We start from the raw sequence: 18,490 nt of genomic DNA, 5'->3' as shown, positions 1-18,490 counted from the left end.
GTTGGAATTACTACATACAACAGGTATAGCACTACATTCTGGAGTTGTAGTAGGAATTTATGGACCGTTAGTTGGCCCAGGGACCATTTAAAATTTTGGCTTTAGGTTTTATAGGTTTCTTTTATAATTTTTTTTCTGCCGAAATGTTTTATCTGTATGTTTTTTTTGCAAAATTTTTAAGTAAAGCTCTGCTAAACAATTGCGTAACTTGAATACAATGTTATCTTGTCAATTAGGATTATAAATAAATAACTGAAATCTAGCCCCAGCCTAACTAGGCTAGGCCTAGTGCTTGGTAAATTAAGTATTTTAGTGAATGTGCACATGCTTATTTTATTAAATGGGTAAAGGATGCAACCGTTTGTATTTTTGGTGGTAGAGAATGCTACTGTGTACTAGGTCAGACCTTGTGATGACTTCCAATCACTTTGTTTACTCTAACTTTGGCTCAGTCTAGGCCTAGACCAAGTTCTAGATCATTGACAAATTACATATTAAGGGTCATTTTTTATTCTTACATGTAAATGTATTTAAAGTGATCTTTTAATTTTCATATAACAGATTAGATTTTCATTAATATTCATATAATATTCAATAAGCAAATTAGTGAAGGTTGTATAATTTTCTACATTAGCTTATGTCTGTTGTTGGTGTTAGTGTATATGGACCAAATAGGTTTAGAAATGGAAACTATAAAGCAATTTTTATTTGTTTTTTTAATTGGTATCTTAATATTAAAATAACTTCTATCTAACTATTTATTTATTTGTATATTGTTTTTTTTTTAAACATGTAATAGTGTTAGTAGACCTGACTACCGTGATACAAAGTTATGATTATGATGATTAGTAGAATAATTATAATAATGTATGTAAATTAGACTGATTATTTTTATTGCATTGATTAGTAATTTAAAACGTGTTCCAGTTCAATTTGTTTTAATTACTATAAGGCCACATAGTATATTCCTGAAGTTGTGTGACGTGTTATAAGAAAATATTTAAAAGATACAATTTAATTTTATTTGGATACCAATGAGAAAATTAAATTCACATGTTGATATCTGGATAAATATATGATTATTCATATTGTCATGTATATTTTGAGTATTAAAATTAAGAATTCAGTAGTGGCGTTACAATATATAAGCTTTTTGATACCGTTTTGATGTAGATGTTCATATTATTGAACAGTTTTATCGGTCATATTGTCAAGGCCATCTACAATTTCCTTGGAAATGAATGTCAGTATGAGGCTGGCATCTTGAATGAATACAACTAGTACTTTATAGCACATGAATAGTTTGTTGAAAACCATTGGACAGAATCATAAATTATGCATGGATTTTAAAAGCATTAGCAATATGTAGATTTGACCTGATAAGGTCTCTTTATCCTGACATCAGGTTGTAGCCAGCTCTCACACTAATTTAACGACAAAATTTGATTTTCTCTTAATGGGAAGATTGTTCATCAAGGGAGGCATGTCGCAAACAGGTATTCATCTCTCGGGATGTCGCTCATGAATATAGCATTATGCAAGGAATTAAACAGAGAAATCATAAACATCTTGTAATGTCTTATGTAGTTTTATGTATTTTTATCTTCGATCTTGCATATCATCTTTAAATGATACTGGAAATGTGATAATAATCTCCACGTATCTCAATATAGAATTGTATGGTTTTTGCCAAATAGCTACACCCTTAAGATATGTCATATTTTTATTTTCTATTTATATATTTTATAAAGATTTTAGATAATTTAATCTGTTAATTTGGTTTTTATGTAATTCTATAATATGCCATCATGGGCCCTTATCCACTAAAATATATACAATATTGAGGCAAGTTACAAATATTCATAATTCTGTCAATTTATATCTAACAATTGTGTATTTCAGGTTTAGATGTAATTTTTACTCCTAATGATATTACTTGTGTTAATCAAGATTTCAAGATCTTTAAATAAGATATTTAAACTTTCCAAATGTTAATCAGATAAATAATGGCTACTATAGGTATGCTTATGTTGTATGTGTTTATTTCTAATCTGAAAATAAGTAGTTGTACCTTGAGTACAATTTTATATTTTTATTAATACTATTTTTTATTTTAAAATGGTACTGTATATCTGAACTACTGTATGTAGAGATGCTAGTTCATGTGTTCTGAACTTGCCTTTTTATGGTGTATTTTTTTTGTGATCCAGTTAAAAGTTGAATAAAACTTGTCAAAAATTGATAGAATTGGTTCATGATATAGTTTTATTATATTTATTTAGCTGTACCAGTATGTATTACTTTTTCTATTTAGTTGTAACATACTGTATACTGTATAGTTTTATCTTAGTATATGTACTGTACAGTATATAACTATGTAGTGTAGTATCTCTTTTTATTATCTATAGGCCTATAAATAATACCAGTATGTGTTATTTCTGTATAATCTTTAACTTAATGTTTCTATATTTTAGTAGTACATTATATTTTTATCTTTTATATATTTATTTATTCAACTGTTTAATATATGACATCTTATTATTGTCTATATTTATGTAATGATACTAGTATATGTTTAATAAACTATCATCTGTATAAATGTTTCTAAATTCCAGTTGTACATTATATTTTTATCTTCTATATATTTAGATTTTTTTCAGTGATACCAGTATGTATGTTTATGTCATTATTTTTCATCTTAAATTTTTTTTATTGAATTGTATATAGATAGGGTAGTGGCATTTCTGTATAGTATGTTACACACATCTATTGTAATTTGTATCTATATTTTTAAATCTTGTTTAATATATTTTGTACACCGAGTGGCTAATTTTAACACTTTTTTGCTTTTTCTACTGTATTTTCATTGAACTACAGCAGTTAATGTTTAGCTTGTAATTCATTGTGAAGGTTCAGTTTTTTGTTAGTCATCTTAATAGCTAAATGTACAATAATGATAGTTAATGAGTAATTAATTAATAATTAATTAAAATCAATTCACTACTTCTTGCCAAATAATATTGTTAAAATGTTATGTACAGTATATGTTTACAAGGTTGCTTAGATTTTAAAGGAATAGGATAAATTATAGTGTAAATTATTATTAATGCGTTTCAAATTTATTTTTAGATGGAATTCCAGAATCACTATGGTTATCAGCATCTTAAAAATTATTTCTCCTTAGTTGTGTATCTAAAATGTTGGTCTGAATTAGTCCGATTAAAGACATTTCATGATACTTTTGTTTATTCCTGAGTATTTTCTCTACTGTATTAAAAACAATAAACAAGTTTATTATTAAACTTTTTAATGATCGGTATTCCCTCTGAAGATGAATCCACAAGTTGCATCAAACCATTTCTGTGAAAATTTTGAATCAAATTTTGTTGTGTCACTGTTCAAATCAGGAAATCTCTGGTTTCTACATTTATAACTTTCCATGCCAATCAATTATAATGATCCATATTTTCATCAAAAAAATAATATCACTCTGCTTTGATTGGTCATCTTCTGAACATAAAAAAAATTGTTTAAAAACTATGCAAATTTAAATTAGAAGTAATTATAAATAATGTTAATAAAGTTCTCAAGAGTTAGGAAGTTATAATGTAAACATTATCTTAGGCATTGTTGAACAAATCCATTTGCGTTGGAACATAACTTAACACTGATCAGTTTCCTTGCCACTGGATTTTTGGTGTATAGTTAACAAGGCAGAAAATCATACTATGTTTCTGCACTCGGAATGCACCCTCTGGCTGATTATCACCTTTTGCAGTATCTTAGGCCTCCTGCTTTCAATTACTAGTCACTAAACACAACCCAGGATTTAACTAGAGCAAATTCTTTTTGACTTGTCTACTCTGTGAAAAGTGTGCTTAACAATGGCCGTGACTGATATGGTTTTTAACTTGTAAGACGTTCGTAAATAGCGTTTTGATGCCAGTATGTTTGCAGAGTACCCGAGGCGGTGAGTCCTCCTACCTTAAGTAAATTAGTTAAGCTGATTGTTTTGAGTTCTTGAAACACCCTGTCCGTGCCCCATTGGTTCTTAATAACCTTTTCATTGCAGTATGGGTACACAGGTCAAATGCTTTCTGTAGAAGATTACATCTGATGTGGCAAGTTAAAAATTATGACAATTAACTCACAGAATAATGGTTTTCACATATGCAAGTAATTGTTTCTAACATGTATCTGATTGGGCTGTGCACTTTTATTATTTATTCGGTTTTTTCCCGTCTTTTTATTTAAAACAATGTATTTTCTAGTGGGTAGTACTAGCAGACTTTAAACAAATTATATTTCTACAAATACTTGAATGGTGCCATATTGTTTTCTTTTTTGAAAAAGACATCAGTGCAAATATGTATTTTCACAGGCTGTATTTCAACTATAAGTTTGTTTAAATAGTAAGTATAAGGCCAAATAATTAAATCTGTTATTTTTATGTTTTTTAGGCCATTTAAAAAAAAATTCATACAGATCCAATCCTTATTAAAAAATAGTTAATGAAACTTTTGTGTGTTACTGTGGGCTGCCATGCATGGTGTAAGTAAGGTGAAAATAGACCTCATCTGTGCTATTCCTTCTCCCAAAAAGTATCAGGAAAAACATGTTAATTTGTTGGCTTTATTCATTCATTTGATTTAAATGATGTCGTTGAATTTTTTCTTGATGTTACTTCCATCTGATGTTTTTAACAATTGATTGTGTATTTTATTACATTATAATTCACTTTCTATTTATTTTCCCCACATAATTTAGTGTTTAGGTTTTAATGCTTGAAACATCTGCTCTTTAATTATTGAAGCAGGTTTTGCTCGAAATTTCGATGAATATTTGATCCGCAAAATCAAGTTGATGTTATTTGGAAAATAAGATTGTAAATTAGAGGCTAATGCATAAAAATGTTATGATACAAAGTATATATACAATATGTTTTGTTTCTGATTTGAATACAGAAATAAATACAAGTTCAAATATATTGTAAATGTTGTATGCATTTAGAGGTAACTTTTAAATAAACTTACGGACACAGGCTTTGGACTAAAAATGTATACATAACTCATTTCAAGAGCTAAACATTGATTGTAATCGGGCTAATTTACACTTGTCCTATGTGAATTTTTTGCAATAATATTTTACTACTTCGATGAAATGGATGCTGGCGATTCTGGTCAAAATAGGTGATTTATTATTATCACAAAGCTTAATCCAATCAAGGGGGACCATATTACTTGGCATCTCCTGGGCCCTAATACAGACTAGACTGTGTTGTAGCTAGAAATTAGAAGGCTGGTTAAATTAAACAGCTACGATACCATTGTCTGGTCCCCAGGCTTAATCAGCCAACCTCAAGCTTCAAAGAATGAGTTTAGCCTAGGCCTAAATATAGTACGTAGTCTGTTAGTATTCTGATGATGGTAAAGTCTAAGATAAGAACATTTTATAGTCTCTTTAAAGAATGCAAATTTAATCTGTAGACCTAAATGTTTGATCTCTCGAAGTTTGTGTTTCAATTACATTGTTGCCATACCAAGTAGGTCTTTTCTTTTTATAGATTTTTTTTTTTTTTTTATCGCTTATGATATTACCTGGTATTAGCAAGATCCTGTGTAAGATTATATTCATCTTTGTTTTGGCTGATACCGTGTCTCCTGAAATCTGCTACGCTCATTAATTCCTCTGCTTTTTAAAGAAATCTAAAGATAAGATCTACCTCACTGCCCTTCAGCATAGCTTTTCAAATTCAGTTACTTCTTTTGAGATGATCATATTATTATGAAGGACACGCGTCTAGTCTGCACAATTTTATTAAAAAAATGAATAACTTATGGTATTGCGGAAGTACATTGTCAAGTTGGTAGGGTTTATTTTATTGGTTTACAGTATAACTACAGTAGATAGAATTTATGTGACCCTGTTGCACATAGTCTCGAATCAAGGTACAATATCCCAAAAAAAATATTGTTTTACCTTTAAAATTGAACTGGTATAGAAAAGTGTGCCTTTCTTAATGTTTAACAATATCAGATTATAAATAATGATTATTTTTAATTGTTCAATGTTATGTTATAAATCAAAATACAATATTGAAGAGCTCTTATAAATATCCAGTAGCGTTGACAAACACATACTAGTCTCTGTTTTATAACAAATAAGTAGTCATCATTTAAGCCATTTTTCTCCAAATTGAGTTTTCACATGCTTATGTTCTCAGGCCATATTTCCACTTTGACATCAACACCATATAAATTGCTAAATAAGTATTTCATTGTCCTGGATAATGGTGGCAATAATCAGTTTTTTTTCTTGTGTAGTCTTTTTTGTCGAGAGTTCATTATTATTTTGAATAGCAAACTATCTCAAATGCTAATCAGAAAGATTGGTTATTTTCAAGTTATGTATTATATTTTACCCTCATATAGTTCTGTTTTGATTCTTCAATTCTTGTAGTTGCAGATATCAAATTATGTTGTTGTATAGTTCTGATTATATTTCGATGACTCAATTTTTAGTTTCCAACTCAATTGAATCCTCCTTGACTATTTTTTTAAATTTCTGTTCTGTTTTGATGCCACGAGTAGGCTATCTGTGTATTCTATTGTTTTATACTTTATTGTTCTTTTGTCATGCCTCAAATATTTATTCTGTAGGCGATCAAATACTGTTTTATATCATGTAAGTGACCATATCCTTTTCTTTTGTTTTATCTCTTTCCTATTCTATTTTGTGCCTCAAATCTTATCTTTTGTTTTGGGTTTTTTTTTTATTGTTATACTGCATCAAGTCAAATCGGTAACCTTGAAGTCAATGTAAATGATGGTATAGCAATTGTGCTTTGAAGTCATGGTCTAGTGCAAAACAATAAGTCTGTGTCATTAACATACTCTGCATATAGACATTAAAAACCTGCATATTCAACCATATGTCGTTTGTAATTAACGACAAAAATTTCGAGTCAATCCCAGTTCTAGTTCAAAGCGAGCATTTACATGTAAGACATCGTTCTTGTACTCATTAATTTAAACCAGATTGTATAAGAATATGGTCAACTGGATTCTTATGGGATGTGTATGTCTAAATCTATACATCTAAACATCGCACTAGGTTCTTATAAAGCATAATACCCAAGGCTAACTGTATTTTAAGTAGTGATGTGCCAATGGTAGATATATATCCTACACTAAGAAATTATTTATCTCTGACATGTATACACATTAAGCATTTGATGACTGCAGTATGAATATAAAAAGATTAGACAGAGGCAGTGAGGAGATTGTTACACAAACTATGCCATCAGGAGTAAAGATGATTTTCATTCTCTTTTGGTTGCATAATGCTTGCCACACTGTTCATATACCTGATTGTATTGATTCTAGTAATTTACTCAAGCTTATTGATTTTTCACTTAATTAGAACATGTAATAAATGGAGTGGTCTGCTTCTCGCAGGTAAAAGCATTAGCTCTCATTTGCATATAGATGTAGTTTTCTACAAGTTTAATGAGATTCAAGTCTATCTACCGGGGCGTCTGCGATCGAGTAGTGATAATGAAAAAATTGTGGAACCTCCCAAAGTTAATTGCCTCTGTCAGAAGGTGGGTTTCAAACAGATGAAACAAACACAGAGTTACAATTGAACAAATTTCTTTTGTTCCCTGTCTTTTTTTCAACTAATGCCATTTTTTGATCAATAAACACACACTTCCTTAATGAATTCTTGTATAGGAAATTGGCTCATCCATATTGTTTTGCTGCTGTGGAGTATTAATTGCAAATGTTGTAGAGACTATAGCTGACTTTAGGGAGTTGAATTATTGCTGTTAAAGTCTTTCTCTATCTCCCACCATTCCTCAATTGGATTTCTTATTGTATAATCATATTAGCAACAAGTGAAGAAGTGAGTGTTGTAAAATTTCTGAATTTACATCGATTGATGCTTTGTTATATTGTGATAACTTGAAGCATGTATGCGATGGTCTAGGCTGAGGTCTGTAGCATCGTGCTTGCATATATCCCAATGCATTTTGCTCTTTCTCTCAGAGGAAGCTAGTGGAAATGAACCTAATAAGCTGTTTGCAGCCTTCAATTCTCCAACAACCTCTAATTCAAATGCCTGTATTACTTACCAATTTTGCTGGTTCAACACCCAAGTGGGTGTTCTCAAAATACTTCTAATTTCTTCCTTCTTGTTAATTGAATACTGAGATTTCCTACAATACTTTCTAATTCTTTCATTGTATAATCTAAGAAATTCGAAACCAATTCAGCACTCAATATTTCTTTTATTGTTCTTTTAAGCTAGAAACTCACTGCGTTGTACGACCGTCGCACGACGAATCCACATTTGCTTCCGGCAAGCGATAGACGACGCAACGCCGTCTGCTGATTGTCAGTGGCAATCTGAACTGATCCTCATTAAAAAGACGATCCATTGGGTCCGCGTCTTCACGTGCGTTCTTCGTCGCGTTGCCGTCGCACGCAGTGAGTAACTGGTTTAAAGGGTTTTTTTTTTTAGATGGCATTTGATATTGCGTTAGCTTGATATGTTGTTACATTGTGTACATTTTTCTTTATATTTGTTAAATGAATAGGCACTATGAATGTCCAAAATAAAAATTGATTTACTAGAATGCATTTACTAAGTTGTTTTTTTGTTTTTTGTTTTTTTTTACTAACAGTGAACATAATGGTAAATAAATGTATAATTTTCATATTGTGGAGTTAAAAAAATGTCTTGGTGGGAGGAAAATAAGAACAAAACATATGAAAACAAAAATATAAATATTGAAACATAAATGATAAATAACATTAAAAACTCACTTAGAATTTACTAAAATTAATAATAATAATAATAATGTAACTTAAGCCTATGCACAGTAAGCATATTTTGGAAAATAGTTAAATAGTAACATAAATCTTATTCAGTAATATTAATAGATAATATAATAAGGCTGTTTTTGTTGATATAAGGCTTTACGAAATCACTGTTTAATATGAGGAAAGAACACAGTACTCATTATTATAAATATTGATTTTCTGACATCTGTTGTAAGAACTAAACCACTGTTTTCATGTTGATCAATTCCAATTACCACAGTATTAATTAATTCTAATTTCAAAAAATGAGACATATGGACTATAATATCAACTTGTAGTCTCCCATTTACATAAGAATTAAAAAAATGAAATTATGATTGATTTTGACATTGCTTTGAAGCTCTGTCCAAAATATCTAATTTCCTTAAAAGACTATGACCATATATAGTCATGATGCAACTATATTTGGTCATGGTATGATGTCATGACCATATTTAGGCATGTCACATGTTTTTGTCAAATAAAATTTGATAGTCTGGTCAGGACTTTGGAAACATTGTATATTTTTTTAAAGAATATGATTTTTGGTTGAAGAGGTCTGTTGAGTGTGCTGAGCTATACAGTGTAAACTTGAACAATGGAATTAAGTGCTTGCTATATATTTATGTAATTTTTTACCACTTAAATAGAAATAATTTTCATTTTAATCAACATATTCACAAATAATTATATTTGTAAGAACTAAGACCCTTTTAAAATGTAATAGATTTTTTTTTTTAAATTGTGAAAACTGAATTGTTTTAATCTATAATATTTCATTAGATTGTTCCCTTTGTAAATCAACGATTCAATATTTTTATTAAATTTTTTAGGGTTTCCATATTTTACAATAAATGTAGGCTAATATAGGTTTCACCAAAAATAAGTGATAACAAATTAGCACTTTTTGTAGTTTGAGTGATGATTATCTGTTGTGGACTTTTTGCCCAGAGGACCAAATGTGAACTTGAGATTTGTAGGAGAGGAAGATCACAATATACATGCCTAGTTGATATTTAATAGTAATAGTATTATGTTGATTATATTTCAATGAAATTGCAATTTTACTGATAACCAACAAAAAGATGAATTTTTAGTGTCTTGAATGTGTCATAAAAAAGAAAAAATGTCTTGCATTGTCTCGCATATATTGTGATGAAAAAATGCTCGCATATTGTGATGAAAAAATGCTCGCATATTGTGATGAAAAAATGTCACATGTATTATGATGAAAAAAGTGTCTTGCATATTGTAATGGTGATACATTATTATAAAAAAGCATTTTTGAGGCCAAGTTGCTTAAAGTGTCCTTGAAAACTAATTAATGCTGATGTAGGTTTTATATGAACTGAAGGTTATCAATTTCTTTTAAGTCGTCTTATATAATAATAATTAGCTCAAATTATAAGCACATACAGTAGTATCTTCCACATTGGCTGAACTTGCCGTTCTCAAAGATTCAATGCTAATTAGGCCGTAAGTAAGCTTTAATTAGACGACCATAGACTACATAATTAGAGTAAGTTAATGAGAACGCAAGACTTAACAAATCATTAGTCGTGTCCCGATGAGGGCATGGCTCTGCTAGCTTGTTACTGATGTTCTAATCAATTCGGTGGAAATTGTCTTCTCCGCAAATTCTATAATTACTCACAAACTGGTGTAAATCTATCGAATGAGTGCTCGGAAGCTTGTTCAACAAACGAAACATCTAACACTCGCTGATAATATTCAGTGTGAAGGGAAACTGACTACATCCTCTGCTGTGATGGGGACGTGTTGTATTACTACAAGATCTTCGCTTCTCTACCTGTGATATGTTTATAAACAAAACAACGGCCTTTCCTTAGGAATGGTGTTAGGTGTTCACTCTGGGTATGATTTTCAGGTATCACCTCACAATGCTCCTGATTTTATCATCGGAGCTGGCACGCTGTCATACCTCCTAGCTAGGATTTCAATCCCGTGTCTTACTAAGTGTTTATCAATAGCAGCTCTGTAGCATATTATTATGAACTTACTACAGCTGGGGAATCACCTTTTCACAGAACGATTGTCAATCCTATTTTATACTGACCAATGACAGAATGTCCTATAATTTTTAGGGGACAAACGACCAATCAAAATGTAATTTTTTTCTGCACTGCATGCCTAATACAAAGCATATCTTTATTCTCAATAAAATCATGCCTTGGGCTTTTGCCTGGAAAAGGGGCTGGTACATAAAATTGGAAGTACAGTAGGGGTTGGTTTATACCTGAAGTGGGCTTATATTACCCGATGAACTACTACTATGGTAGGCATACTCCTGAATATAATGAGGCCCTTTATTATTGAGGCCATGTTTTATTATCTTCTGTATAGATATCATTTATTATTTAATAACTGGATACCCACTAATGAGGTTGGTACCAGCCACCCGCTAATGCACTAGGTACCAGATACCCGCCAATGCGCTGAGTATTACTGTAGATGCATGCTGTGTACCAGATGCATACTTAATGAACTGTGTACCAGATACATAGCAAGTGCACTATGAACCAGATTTATAAAAGTAAAATTAAATCCTAACATTCAAATATATTTTATTACATAAAAAGGATAAAACAAGTTTATGAAAAATTAGAATGAAAATAGTCTATGAGACTAATTTGGAATAAAATTCAATATTTTAAATTGTTAACTGAGTTAATAATTAAAACGTGGAAGACTTCTTGTTAATAATTAACTTAATATTATTATTAGTAATTACTATTCCTGTACACTTTGTGCATCCTTAATTGGCTAATAATTTATTAGGGCCTATAGTATAAGTTGTGTAACTTATTCCAACCAATACAATGTATTAATGAGCTTTTTTTTTATCAAATTTCTACAGACCGTATCTTTTAAAGCAGTGACATGATTTGATGCAGTCTAGCAAATCCGTTTTCGATACTGACCTATTCCTGTTGATTGGTCATGCAGACCTTACTGGGGCAACCCCCAAGGCCGAACTTATTGATATTCTTTCATGCTCTATTTCTGTCCTGTGAGTTTTCCTGACCATCATTGTCAAGGCCTCAGTTTGCAATCCATTGAAGCTTGACCCTTTACAACTCTAAAATAGGTTCCCACTACATGCCTGTCTATAGTTCAACAGTGTTTCTATAAACAAAAACAATACACCACATTCTTGTTGCAATGGTGGTCTCTTTGACCTAATTGGCCAAGGGCTTAAAATGCATCTGATAGTAATTACTTTCTCTTGCAATATGGTGTCATCTCCTCAAAAACATCATCATCATTATCAACAACTTGTTCACCCCTAGTCTGGAATAGACGATAATCATAATCCCTGATCTACAACTATATTTGTTATATATTTTCTGACATTGTTTAAAGGTGTGAAGATAAATTACTACAGTATTTAGATAGTTAAAACAAAACGATATCTTGCCCTTGGTGGCTGTATTCTATTTTGTTTATTTTTTAGCGTGTTGTGTATTTTGATTATTGTAGTTGGTACATATTGTGAGTGTTTTGTTGTGTCTAGTAGATAAATCACTGTTGGCTAGATATAAGTTTAGCTCTGGTATTTTATAAATTGTTTCTCAGAAGCTCATTTGTTATCATCAGCATACCTATGTGTCTAGGGTTTCACAGGTTTTTTTTTTTTTTTTTCATTTTCAAGTTTCTCAGTTTAAATCAATATACTACACTTATTTTTTATAAGAGCATGTACAATTTTGCCTAGGCTAAGTGTCCTTATATTTTTGCCAATTTCAGGCTCAAAATGTTCTTATTTTGTTTTTATTTTACACACTTTTCGAAGACAGAAAAATATTATTGTATATCACCGTATAATACTGTATTATAGATGGTATTACATAAGGTAGAGATAAGACAAAACTAATTTTTGTAGTATGACCCATATAAATATTAATGATTATTTTCTATAGGGTATGTGACTACATTAGCTTGATTTGTTGCTTTTTCTAGGTGTTTTTTTTTTTTTTTTTTTCAAATAAAACCGCATACATTTCATCTCAACCTCAATTTGTTCCTATTTTTAAGAAATTTCAGCCTCGGTGTTTAATTTACAAAATGTGTTCTTATGAGAAAAAAAAATGTAACTCATGAAAATATTTAGTGAATCATATTAAATCAACATTACCCCAACGAAGCGATGCAATGCATGTTAGGCTTACACATTGTGTTTTGTCACTGGTTTAGAAGCATTTCTAATTAGCTCAGGTATAAAAACACCTGTGTTTTGAGGTGTACGGACAGGTACACGCACGCTAATATTGCAGCGATCAGCTTAAAGCTCGAGTGAGCGAGTGACTTTAATTTGTCCAGTGATATGTTAGATTTGCATTAATGCTTTGTGATTATGTTTATCAATGATGTGTGAATGGGTATGGAGAATGTCAAATAATTTGATAATTAGATCTTAACTACTGGTTTCAACGTATCATTTTTGGGTATTTAAACTTAAAACTAATTTCAATGTAGTTAAATGTTTCTGTTTTAAATTCTATTAAAATTGGATTAACATTGCACAAGTGTAATTTATTTTATGATTAGTCTTTATATTAAAAAAAATACTCCATTTAGTGAAAAATTAGTCCAAATTTGGAATAGAAAACAAAACTTCATTACTAATACTAGCATACTGTGGTTCCTCTGGTATAATCCTATCTCTCCCTCTCCCCCTTATTTGGAATAGAAAACAAAACTTCATTACTAATACTAGCATACTGTGGTTCCTCTGGTATAATCCTATCTCCCCCTCCCCCCCCCCTTCAATACAAAATTGGGCCAAATTTTGGGGGTGGGTTTGTTTCTGGGGAATTTTCTTTTTATTCAAAAGGCAATTTTTTAGCATTGGCAATTGATTTAATTTTCTGAGAGTTTTTGTGAGATAGCTAAGCTATTGACTAACGTCATACCCTGGGCTTTTGCTTGAGGAAAGGCTTGTACTTAAAATTTGACATAGTAGGGTGTGGGCTTATACCCGAGGAACTACAATATTAGTTGCTATGGCAATTGGACTGCTAAATGAGGTTAAGCTGCTATCAGTCCTACTGTACCCCCTTGGATTTTCCCATTAAGGACATTTTTTTTCTTGAGTTATTGTATGTGATAGTATATAATAATATTTCTGCTGTTGTATAAGATATCTGTTGCTATTGTTTAATGTAATGTATTGTTCCTGATGTTCATGAATGTTTTTTTAATTATCTACCAACACTTTCTCTTTGTAAAAGGAGGTTTATTTTATGTGTACCCTGAAAGGCAATTGTGAATTTGAGCTGTAATTTGATCACGATGGTTTCTTTGTTTTAACAGATCAACTTTCAAGAATTCCTGAAGATAAAAAAACAAAGCAAAACTTTCCAGTAGAGAAAAATTAGCAGACGATATTCCGTAGTAGTGTATAGGATACCTCCTGCCCTGAAGAATTACTTAATTGCCACCTTCCGCCTTGCACTGTATACAGGTATGTTATTTATGGGCAGGTGAGAAATGCTTGATTTAATGATAATGGAATTTTAGTTAATGAAGGATTATGGGATATTTTAATTAATTTTCATTTGGCTAAATAAGGAAAACTCATTTTTCTTATCCTTTGTAATTTCAATAGAGTAAAAGTTCCTTTTCTTTTTATAAATATTCAAATCCACATTTTTATTTCATGCACATTTATAAATACAGTAGTTAAATTTCTGGTAAGCTTGCGGACTGATCTATCAGTTTTCCATCCCTTTTTGTTTTGCTGTTTCTGCCTTATTAAATCTGAAGGAGTTGATTCTTAAAATGGGGCCACCACAACACACATGCAGTTTTATTATTAAGTAAATGACAGCCGCACTTTTGAGACTAACAATATGGAATTTATTCTCTAGCTTTCGTCCACACAGTGGACTTCATCAGGAGACTGTTCAAATGGGATAAGAAGCAACTATAGAATTTATTCTCTAGCTTTCGTCCACACAGTGGACTTCATCAGGGGACTGTACAAATGCTGCTATCATTTACTTTGTATTGTTCTATAACGCAGCTACATTTTTATTCATCATGAGTTGTATTGTAGGCATTGATCAGGCCTAGAATCTTGAAATGAACCTTAAAAGCAATCAAATAGGTTATTTTCCATTGACACATAAATGAATAGGTTTTTCACTATTTTTGCCGACCTTTTACAACAGAAGTCTATGATTTTTTTCCCCTTCTGTTGCAACATTCAACAGGTTACCTAAAATATTAGCAAATAAATGTCTCCTTATGCAACAGGTAGGTATCATATTTCTATGATAATTCCTGACAACCAGGAAACCAATAGCATTTTGATATTTTTTTTCTTGTGTGAGTAATGAAATGTTCATTCCAATTGGTTCCTCTGAAACAAAAAAAAATTATGGTTGTTATGCAATATCTTATAATACTGGACGAATTGCAATGTGATTTTGGTTTTTTTTTTTTGTTGTTTTTTTTTTAAATAATTTTGAAAAGGATATTAATAATATGTAAGGTGAAGGATGGTGGGCATTCTAATTAGTGAATAATGAGATTACTAATTAATTTAGCATTATAGGATCATTGAATTAATGAAGGACAACAATCATTGTAGTATATTAAACGATTATGGGATATTCAAATGAAAAATTGTGAAATATTGTAATGAAGAATTGTGGGATATTCTAATTGATAGAAGATAAAATGAAAAATCATAGGATATTATAATTAATGAAGGAGAAGGATATGTATATTTGTGATATATGTAGTGAGGATTGTGGGACATTATAATTGAGGATTTCTGGGATATTTTAATTAGAGACTAGAATATTATAATTAGTAAAAGATTGTAGGATTGTAATTAATGAGGGATTATAGCATATTCTAATTCATAAAAGGCTGTGGAATATTTTAATATATGAAGAATTGTGGAATATAATACTAATTAATGAATGATTGTAATTTACGAAGGATTTGGGATATTATAATTAATGAATGCTTGTGGGTTATTCTAATTAACAAAGGATTTAATGTTATATTATAAATGGGCATGCAAATGCATTATGGGATGTTAGTGGTAAAAGCATTATGGGATATATTTTATAAGTAGTGAAATAAATTGTATGCGCAGGTGAAGTATAGCGTAGAATTTTCCAATGTAAATTTGACTTGAACTATGAAGGGGGCACTAGAAATTGGTTAGTTAAGCATAAGGGGTTAGACTCCTGTTGTCGTCTTGCCTTAATATCAATTACAAGTATATTGATTTAAGTGACATTTAAATGGTTATGTGTCTTGCCCTGTGTGTTACCTTCCGCTTTGCCAAACTTCCACCAAACTGGTTAAAATTACTTCAAAGTACAATTTAGACACCAGCGTATAATTGTTTTCTTTTATGAAAGTAAGAGAAAACATGGTTTTTTTTATAAATGTTAACCTAAAATACAGTAAGTAGAAAGGTATTTAAATAATACAAAACAGTTATTTGCTAATTAGATATAATTAATATAATTAATTAATAAAAATAAAAACTAATATAACTTAAATAATTTTTATCATTTTGTAGCTCTCATTTAAAATCTCTATCCTCTATCGCCATGTTATGAATTAGGATTACAATTTATTAGCATCCTCATTGGTGATATTTACAACATACATGACATGAAACATTTGATAAATGATGTTAAGACAAAAGGGGTCATGCAGGTCTCGTTCATCAGGAGCAGATCCCCTAAGCCGACTAAAGCTTTAGGCCTGGAAATAATTATTCCGGTATCGTTTCAAAAGCCTCATCATGGCAGAAATTAACTCTGATAGGCCAGATCAACTGGTTTCTTCAAAGTTGACCAGGCCTCAGCAGGAGCAGGCCCAGTCCTGCACTGGTGAACACCTGGATAGGGCTCGCGGGAGACACTGTCTAAACCTGGAATGCGAATATTTAATTACTTAGTGCATTGAGATAAATTACAGATTTCCCACCATGTTTGGTATGGAAACAGAAATCTGCCTACTGGTTCATAATTTGTGGAATTCAATCTCAAAATTAGATTACTCTTGATGAGATTTATTCTGGTGTCTGATCACTGTGACCAATTATACAGAAATGGCTGTCGGCCGTTAATCAGTAAAGAATAAGATAGCACTATAAACATGAGAGCTAGAATTCCAGGCTGACAGCTACGGCTTGTATTCTCTCGTTGATAAATTGATTAACGAATATGACTTGGGTTTGATTATTTAGCAAATAGATATGATAGTTTTCGAGTTGTTTCTAAGCTCGTAGCACCACCAGCTAAGCGAGTTGATGAGTTTCGCAATGCCAAGGGCCAGTCCCGGAGGCTGTAAAGCGATGCTGTTACACCAGCGTTTGATAAGGTCCTGACTGTTAGATGGCCTCCGTGTGTGCCTTTATTTAGAAGCACACACTTGATGAGTATGCAGGTTGATAAAATAAATTAACTCTAAAAAAAAATAGGATGTCGAACAAAAAGATGATGAAACCTTTAGAAAAACATGTGGTATTAATTAGTATTTCAAGTGTCTTATTGTTTGAAACTAATTATTACAATAAAGTTTTAATTGAATTATATTTCATGAAGGTATATAATTATTGTAATATATATTGATTTAAACTGGAAGTGGAATTTTTAAGGCCATGTAAAGGAAAATAAGTTGTTGATCGTCCCCTCTCTACATAACCGAAAATCTGCCGACCAATTTTTTTTTTTTTGCCAAAACTCACAAAAATATCGTCTTTCCTCCCATAATTCTATGTCAGCTATGCCTAGGCCTTTTTTTTGTGTGTAATTATTTTCTCATTTGTCAGCCACTATTTACATAAGGCCTTTACAAAAAAAAAAAAAAAAAAAAAAACTTCTTTCCAACCAACCTTTTTTGAAAAGAAAAAGGACAATCAACAACTCTTTTTACATGGCCTAATATTGTATCCAAAAGGAAAAAAAAAATGTAGAAGCAATAAAAAAAAAAATACTCCTGAGAACTGTACATTCTGCTCATGTGACATATATTGAGGATGCGCATGTATGTTAATTATGCCCCACTTGAGTTTTTACTCATATCCTTAAATTGCTAAAAGCTAAATTTAAAAAAATGACAACAAAGATAATAATAAATAGCTTCTATATGGAAAGAGCCAATGATAAAAAGATAGTATTTAGTAAACAAGCCCATGAGGGTAAGCTTTTAAACCTGTTGGCTATACATAATTAATTTGCATATATTTATGAAAGTTTGAGGTTTAGGGTCAAATTGCTCGGAGCCATGTAACTTTACTCATCACCGGCATGCTATCAAACAGATGTGGAGCGAACACATTGATGTTTAGCAGTTTCGTAAACTCGCTTGATACTTTTGGATAATTAAGAAAATGTAGATGTCACTCATTTTTTTAGGGCAAATTATTCAAACATGAATTCCAGATTAATGTGGATAATTGATTCCGTGGATAATCTACCGGAATCCTGGTGTGCCTGCGACTGTCATTATATAGATTTCACATTTACAGCTTTGTTTTCCTTAACCTCTCTGCTTAAATTTCCCAGAGCTAGTACCCGCCATCATCATTCATAAGTGGATTCAAGTGGAGGCAGTTTCAGCCATCCTGC

At 31.1% G+C, this 18,490-nt stretch overlaps 1 long non-coding RNA gene across 1 annotated transcript in view; it reads left to right on the top strand.

The window, feature by feature from the left end:
- Nucleotides 1-18,490, top strand: part of LOC117117172 — a 44,941-nt gene that overhangs the window by 451 nt on the left and 26,000 nt on the right. Inside the window, exon 2 of the long non-coding RNA XR_004446863.1 lies at nt 14,199-14,349. This is a non-coding gene — a long non-coding RNA (uncharacterized LOC117117172). The remainder of the gene's footprint in view (nt 1-14,198; nt 14,350-18,490) is intronic.

This window comes from Anneissia japonica, unplaced genomic scaffold, assembly GCF_011630105.1.
Source record: "Anneissia japonica isolate Jap-2015-1 unplaced genomic scaffold, ASM1163010v1 scaffold287835_len3118868_cov185, whole genome shotgun sequence".
Classification (NCBI taxonomy): Eukaryota; Metazoa; Echinodermata; class Crinoidea; order Comatulida; family Comatulidae; genus Anneissia; species Anneissia japonica.
The sequence above is the reverse complement of the archived record's forward strand: the minus strand, read 5'-3'. Positions and strand labels throughout refer to the sequence as shown.